This window comes from Ylistrum balloti, unplaced genomic scaffold (assembly GCF_031769215.1).
Source record: "Ylistrum balloti isolate Yb309-2 unplaced genomic scaffold, AGI_CSIRO_Ybal_v1 Utg369850, whole genome shotgun sequence".
In the NCBI taxonomy this organism is placed as follows: domain Eukaryota; kingdom Metazoa; phylum Mollusca; class Bivalvia; order Pectinida; family Pectinidae; genus Ylistrum; species Ylistrum balloti.
The window spans coordinates 4,460,879-4,469,700 of NW_026782003.1; positions in this window are offsets into that span (position 1 = coordinate 4,460,879).

Here is an 8,822-nt window from a genome sequence, read left to right on the forward strand (position 1 = left end):
GTTCATGATAGCCACGTTTAGTGAGGGGTTCGATTTTCACTGCTTTTTGATGTCTTAAAATTAATACTTTTTAAAGACAATGTATGATTCTGTATGAAGTTCGAATCAATCCTCCTATTCCTCCTACAGTTTCTTAAAATGACAACGATAGAGTGTTATTTCAAAGTTCGTGATTTATTCTGAAGTAATTTGATTACTTACGTTTGACATGACTGGTTACGAGTGACGAGTGTATATCTGTAAAAAAAGACCCACATTCAGGTGTGAAATTTTATTGCACATATTGATGTTCTGCATGGCGACCAAATGTTGTCCCTTTGGAGAAAAATGTTAATAAATATCATCCGGTAAATAAGTATGAATAACGTGATAAAAAAATACTTTTACATGTGTTTGGATATACATCAGTCACTGGGAAGCGTTAGATACACGGAATTCATTTTTGAATTTAATGCTCAATTAATTTTAACGTCTTACTCGTCACAATGAAATGGTGCGGTACATTTGCATTCAAAACCGATTTATTTCAATGTGATATCCTCTGTTTGTGCCTCTCAATAGGAATCTATATTTTTTTTGTCGTAGGTTTGATTGTCCTATATTGACGGTATATTTTATTATTAGTTTTCAAGATTGCCCCTACCACTGTCGATACGACCAATATTTGCTCTTTTCTTATTTTGTTTACTTTAATAGTATAACACCGATAAGCATTTGATACCTTAGTGTTAAATGTTGATTACGTCATACCTGAGATGTAAAATTCATTATTGCTCTTTTGCGTCAAAATGGGCTGTCATTGTGGTTCTAATATCGACTTTCACAGCCGACAGAAAGGTGTGAACAGTGAACTGCAAACATCGTTTTTCAGTTATACTAGATCATAGGACTCACATTTAGCATGATTGCAAGACAATGTTTAATTTCTTGCTTTAGGTATACATACATGTAATCTTCATAATATGACGTTTGTGGTATGGGGTTAAGGGATACATATTGTCGTTACAATCTGTATACACCTGTAACTTTTTCTTTAAATCTATAATTGCATTTTATAATTCAAAAATGAATATTAGTAATATGTTTTCCGAGAAAAGGCTATTGGTGTCATGTGATATTGTCTTTACAATCTGTATATGTTTTATATCTATATTTTGGTTTACAAATTCAGTAATGGATTTAAGTAGTATTTATCTGAATAAAGTCTATCAGTGTCACGTGATATTGTCATTACAATCTGTATACATCTGTACATGTTTTTATATCTGTAATTTCATTTCGTAATTTAGTAATGGATTTCAGTAATATGTTATCGTGTCATGTGATATTGTAAAATCTGTATATATTTTATATCTATAATTTGGTTTTATAACTCAATAATGGATTTTAGTAACATGTTATCCGAGTAAAGTCATGTGATATTGATTTACCAAATACTTATCTTGATTTTCTGCTCCTGTGTACTTATTCGGGGACTGTAACGTGTCTGATGACATATTGCAGTTTAATATTATCCTTGCACTGTCTTGTTCTTTTGTATTAATGCTGTTTTTATTCAGCACCAATAAATAATTTGTTGTTGAACACACATACCAGCCCAGCAGCAGGTGTGATCTGCAATCATAAACAAAGTCGGATAAATGAAATCGGAAAAAATATCGAGCATTGAACAAGGAATAGAAACACTATGAAGAATAGAAAACTAAAAAAGGAAAGAAAAAAAAAGAATGTTTACAAATCTGTCGTGGAAATTGAAATACCTGTATGATGTAGTATAACGCAAAATTTTGCACCTATTTCATCTTATGCCAAAGTTGTTTCTTTTGTACAATCTGAGATTTCAGATGATAAACAGATGATGCCACTTTTGATGAACAGAAATAATGATAACGTTTGCAATATTTACACTCATGTGAGAGACATTTAGATAATTCAATATTGAAAATCTATGACATTTCTTGGGTTATGTGGTAAGCACATGTTGTCATCTCTTTTCAGCTCATTTGTATTTCTTCTAAGTCACCTTATGGATGTTCATATTTTCACTGTTAGGAGTTCTGACATGATCGAAAATGACGAAACAGCTGAATGCTTAAACATTGAAGTTTTATATACGTCTCTAGTCTAATTAAATGTTTTACTTTTCTAAATTAAACCCTAATTTTAAATTAAATAGTGCTATGCGTTTGTGTGTCTTTTGTACAATCTTCGAGATAGCAAATGGTAGACTCTGCTGGTGAACTTTTAGTCCCTAGAGTTTGCCGCCAGGTTTTATTTCATTCGAATAGTGGCACAGTTCAGAATATACTTTTGTTCTTGACGTTGTTTAAAAAGTTTCTGATATATGAAAATTATAAAATTTATTGAATTTTTGGGCTAGTTCTTCTGTTCCATATCTAGAATTTGATTATTCTTTAGAAAACTTCAGATTTTCCTCAGTCGCCTCCCAGGTTTCAATATTAAGGCCCTCAGCACTGACGAGTCTGAGAAGAAGAGGACTGAATTATGTCATTCAATTCATTGTTGGCTCCACTGTATCAAATTCCTCTGTATCAACATTTGCTATTCGCTAGTCTCCTGTACAATCTTGTAAATTTTGTTTCCGATGAACATGTCAGTCACCAAAACGGGTTGTAGCCTAGATGAATCAAATATGTAGCAACATTTTGACATAAGCTAACGGATCGATCCAAAATCATTTGTTCAAAATGTCGACGCTATATTTAAGTAAGTACATAAAGAGACACACATACGTCTACAAAATCGATGATGAAAGACGGAGCGATATCTATTTAATAATTTTCATAACAAATTTGCTCGACGATACAAATGCTTTTCATGGTCATTTTAGGTAGCTTACTATGTGCCTGGTTTGTTGACTTTAAAATGTTCGAAGATATATGTTAGTGAACTTATCAATTTTATGACTTTACCCTTTCTTTCTCAGTGATACGTCATATACTAGGATTTTTATGCGAGCACCTGGAGACAATTAATTACCGAAAAAGCAATATTAATGATGTTACAAAAACATGTATTTATCGCTTGTTCAGCCAGTTGATTATACATTGCTTAATATGACAGAGTTACTTCCCCTTTGGTGCCTTCGCCCAAGCTGAACGCGATATTGGTTGATAACCGTATTCAGCTGTCAGATGTTTTGTTTTAGTCCATTCCTTCCTGTGTGGTTCCGAGCGACTAGCGCTATGGACTTGCCCCGAGTCAATAGTTGGACTTTAAATGGATTCCAGCCTAAATTCAAACAAACGAATAGATATCATACGAAAGTGCGGCTAGTAAATTCTGGCGCTACACAGTGACAGTGTAAATAGAAAGAGAGATTGTATGGGTGAATGCCCACCTATACCAGCGGAGCTACAGTCCTTTCAGATGTAAATGGTTTTCTTTGCATAGGTAATATACAACTCAAAAGGTAGCGCTCAGCGATAGCGGGTTGGCAACCTGTGTGCTGTGCTATCTGGTGATTAGACTGGGAGAAACACTATTTTCATTGTTAATATTGATTCTCTCCCGAAATGAGATGAAATAGAAGAAACATATTCGCGGATAAAATAAGGAATTTTAATTCACTTACCGAAAATGCCGAAACTTGGACGTAGGGTAAGTTATTTTATAATTTCTTATTCAAAGAGTTTACTCGATCTGTCGTTAATCTTTGACCTGTCGTTAATCTTCGTATGATAGGCGGCAAAGGTGTCACAGCGTTAACGACATTGTCATTTTAATTAAATATCTATTTTGAAGTAATCATGAGAGCAAGTTGGTCATTTTAATTTTGAAATATTGGTGTGATGTGTAAACAAGTAGTAAAGCTAAGCCGTTGGGTATATTTACTGAGCAAATGGATTTACCCTATAATACATTTCAATGTTTAAGACGGGATGTTTAAACAACAATGTGAAATAGCAATTCACCTGTATATATCACTATCGTGTGTTACCAAGGTATTTGTTTATTTGATTGGGTACTTATTGTGATTTAGCTGTTGTGATATATGATATGTGTCATACAAAGACAATTGTATAATTACTATAATTAACTGTCAAAACTGACAAGGGTATATTACCAAAGTTGAACAGTCATTCAGGAGTTATTGTTCAAAAAACATAATTCAGAAACAAAAAACACCACGTTAACAGGAAGGCAGGTGTAACACACAGTGGCTTCTTGTAAATTTACATTTATCAAACATATGCATTTGTTAGAAGTTCTTTGGCGTTTTCAGTTTGCCAACCAAATTATATGCAGGAACTTAAATGCTGGTAATATAAATTTGTCTTTTTTTCCCAGTGATACCATATAAAATTTTATTGAAGATAAATATTTTGTTTATAAAATTCTGTTGATGCCTGACGCCTATTGATGTTTACTTAGCATGTCCATGGAAACAGCATTTACACACCTTTGTAGGTTGAGTGTGGAAAGGATTTATGACAGGGTTGTCAATATATTGAATTTTTATTGTTTGCTTTATTCCAGTATATAGGTAATAGAGACAATATTTTATTGGTTTGATTCATGTGTGATTCAATAAGAGAGATTAGAAGCAGAATCTATAAATACCTATCCTTTACACAAAGACTTCACTTTCATACAAATTCTTCTGGTAATGGTCACTCTGGAAAGGCTTAATCATTGAGTTGTCAAGAGCTCTTACTGCGACAAACAAAGACCGAACTTTCTCTGCCGAGCTGCCCACTTCGATCAACTTGGATCTGTATTCAACCCTTAACTTCTGAAGATAACATTTGAACTTTCGTGTTGATAGAGTAGAATGTTATCATGTTGGACAATTTCTATGAAGTAGCCACTTTTCTGCACACTGTAACTCAATGAAAATACACTTCTGGAATATAAAGTTAAAGTCGTTGTAAAATTAACATATAGTGCGTTTTATGTTGTGTAATTGAAAGCATTCGTTTGAAGGTCTCTGAAAAAAATATATAAATCCATGACAGTGATATCAAAGTGAATACTGTAATGACTGGGAGCTAACAAGCCTTGTCTTCGTGTATACCGGGACATTGATATGGTGAGCATGCAGCGTTGATCACCCTATATTGTACATACTGAGGCTATATATGTACCGAAGTCATACACTACAGCTATATATCTTCATATGGACAGCATTTTACACTCCAGAGAATCACTTAAGAAATCACAGCAAATTAGTTTACATAGGTCTCATACAAACGGATTTCCATGGCTGTGTGTCCACAGCGAATATCCAGATATACACATGCTTCATATACTTCTCCAGGGTAGGACATTTTGATTCATCAATTTTCGTCCGCCTGCATTGATCTTTTTGACTCGACCTAGTTACCATTAAAGAGATCTGTGGATATCTAGATTTATCTCCGGAAATTATATGCTTGCTTTGTTATAAGAGAAAGCTCTTGGAGTCTAAATGTGACATTCTATACACATCGTCATCTTTATTTTAATATGATCTGTTATTTACCTTTTGTAGACATAGTGTGGCAGGTTGTCAAGGAACCAACCAGAATTCACATTAAGAAGAGATTTCTCATAAAAAAATTGATGATATCTTTTAAAAGTACATATTAAATTCCGAAATACGACTAAAACATATATCTCACCAGAGGGCCAGGAAAGATTAGGTGACCGACAATCTATGTCTTCTTAACAACCAGTGTCAACAATTGAAATATACCGTACACATAAAATAGGGTTGATCCATCTAACTCATTTATATAAATATTTATTCCTGAAAAAATTGGTAATACCCTGAGGTTGTCTGACAGGTGACTGTAAAACTAATCCTGTTCTACCATTACAGACGTATGTTGGAATTCAATAAAAACATTCTGGTTAGGAATCGACTCTGACAAGGTTATAGTTATAGTTTGGAATCGGCTCGAGCAAGGACAGAGGTGTAGTTAAAGTAATGGCTTAGGTAAGACTAACTATGTAGTTAAACTGTTTGCTCAGGTAAGAATAGAGGTGTGGTAGAAATATTCGCTCAGGTAAGTCTAGTCTAGTAATGTTGTTTAAGTCTTGGCTCAGGTAAGACTGGGGGTATGGTAGAAATATTGGTTCAGGTAAGAATAGTAATCTTGTCAAAGTATTTGGTCAGATAATGTTAGATAGAAGCATGGTTCCAGTGAGTCTTGTGATGTTAAATATGTCGTTCAAGTAAGACTAGAGGTGTCCTGAAAATATTGACTAGAGAGACTGGAGGATTCATTTTGCAAAAGAGAAGATATACACCATAACTCATGCTGATGTGGACCTTATGTGTGGAAAGTTTGGCTTCTGTGGCTCACCAAAGAGGCTACACCATTACACGAGACATTTCAGTAAGAAGTGTCTGTAAGATACCCGTTATGCAAGGACACGGTGGTTTAAGTGGACTGTGGAGCACGGTATTTTATCTCTGTCATCTGTATAACGGGGTGTTGACGACACTCTACCTTTAAAACACCTGTTCACGGTCGTGTTTACCGTATGCAAGACACAGACAGAGTAGGTGCTTCATTTCTGAGCAAGACTGCTTTTTAATCTCTCAAGTAGAAAATATCGAAATTGTCAATGCATACAATCCTAGCATGCGACAGTTTGATTTGTTTGACTTGTGAACTATGTAACCATTATCCATGTCCGTAATTCACTTTACATGTGTAAGAATATCCTTGAACGAATTTTAGTTATTACACGAAATCCTTCTAAACAGAGTGCTTCTGTAGAGAGGTTCTCCTTGAGGCGTGCGTGAGTATGTGGAGTTGTAAATGTTTAATTGTCCTATCTAAACAAGGAACTACTCAAGGGATATTGAGAGGCAACGTAACAAAAGATCATAACAACAGTTGAGGATTATATCAGCACTCTAGGAACGGAACGGACGTTTGGTGACATTCAAACAAGGGGAGCAATTCATGTTCTTATACCTTTATCAATTAAATTTGCTCTAATTAAGTAATGAATAACAACAGAGCATTGTTCAATTGCATCTTTGTACGTATAAAATGTTATGAGAAATACTATTGGAACATGTTTCATGATCACCAGGACAGCCATCAGTACCACCATTACCGGTAAGAAAGAACTACCTGAGTAAAAAATACTGATATTTTAAACAACATTCAAAATCTAAAACACTTCTCTTAACCAGTTACTGCCTGACACCACCCTGTTGACCGTCATGTCCAAATGTAGCCAATTATTGAACCCGTCTTTTGTTAACCCAGTAATCGGAATATTCCCTTATATATATTATAGTGTAAACTGTATGTATATCCGACCATTGGATTACTATTAGCGGTCTCGTTAGTTTGACCATAGTATTTTTACGCATACTAATTACATACTTACACTCAGCATTGAATTTAGAGTCACTAATTACTTACACTGTATTCCACAGGACAGAAAAAAAAACATGAGCAAAACATTTGTAAGTGTCATCTAAAGATTTTTTTCGTACCACTTATGCTATGTTTTATGATATATATAACCCCGTTCCTGTAAGTTGTTTCATTGTCTGACGACTAATCTGTTTTTATTTGGCCAGGGCTTATTGAACATGCCGCAATGTAAATACGGTACCAATGGAGTAAAAAGAAAACAAATTTATTTTGTACTTCGTTGTCGTTCTGGAGACTTGATACTCCGAAGTGTTGTTATACAGTACAAATGATTTATCTACAAATGAAAGTAGACAGAACAAAGAATGATAAGTAATGTTAATTGGAAATTGTATTTCGTTTTGTTCTGGTGACCGAACAGTGTATTGTCTGGGATATATCGCCCCTGGCTTGACTTCATTGTGCTATTATAGTGTATTTATTATACTTAATAAAATGGACCAAAATGTTACACCATTCGCTGTGTGATACCTAGACAAATAGACTAGCTCACAAGGTCAGTATTGACTACATTTAACATTTAGTTTTTTTTAAGTCGAAACAAAATAAGGTAGGATTTCTTCCACATAACTTAGACATATTTCAAGTAGAAATAATCAGTAATGAATACATTTATTATTTAGGTTTTTAAGTTGTAACAGAATAAGGTAGGGTATCATCCACATAACGTAGATATATTTCAAGGAGAGAGAAGATAGATTTACATAATTATCCAAACGCCTGGCTTTGTTATGAGCGATAATATCTAATCTTCTATTTGAAAAATAGGATAGTATCGTTGATGATGGATAAGTCGTGATTATGTTGATGACATTTTTCATTGTCAACAGAAGCCACACAGGTACTTAAGTATTTATGAGTTTTTATATATATCAAAAGAAGACAAAAGTTTTACTGAGTACAAACATGCCTCATAATATATCGATGAAACATACTTACTCTTTAGTCACGTAAGAACTATTGACGGACTAACTACAGTATTGTGAAGCTTTAATCATGAAGACTGACCTATTCACGGACGTTTTATAGTACCATCACACTGAAATGACAAACCTTGACAAAGTAGCATGACATTCTAAGCGGTAATACAACCTTAGCTTCTAGCCCTTTTTCGGAATCTCTAAATTAAGACCAAGAAAAAAATTAATATTCTTAAATGAGACATGAGGAAGAAAAACGTTGTTGAGTATTACCTCTTAGATCCGTGTCACATATATAAACTGGGTTTTTTCATACATTGGCAGTGATATTAACTGTTTAAGCAGTAAAATTTCTAAAAGTGTAAGCATCTCCTTTTTAAAAAATATGTTTTCTGGTTCTGATTTTCATTATGACAAATGATTGTCATTAAAATCGCCCGCTATTACACTCTCGAACAGGCGAGACGATTTTTACTTCCTTGTTGCTTATTCGCCT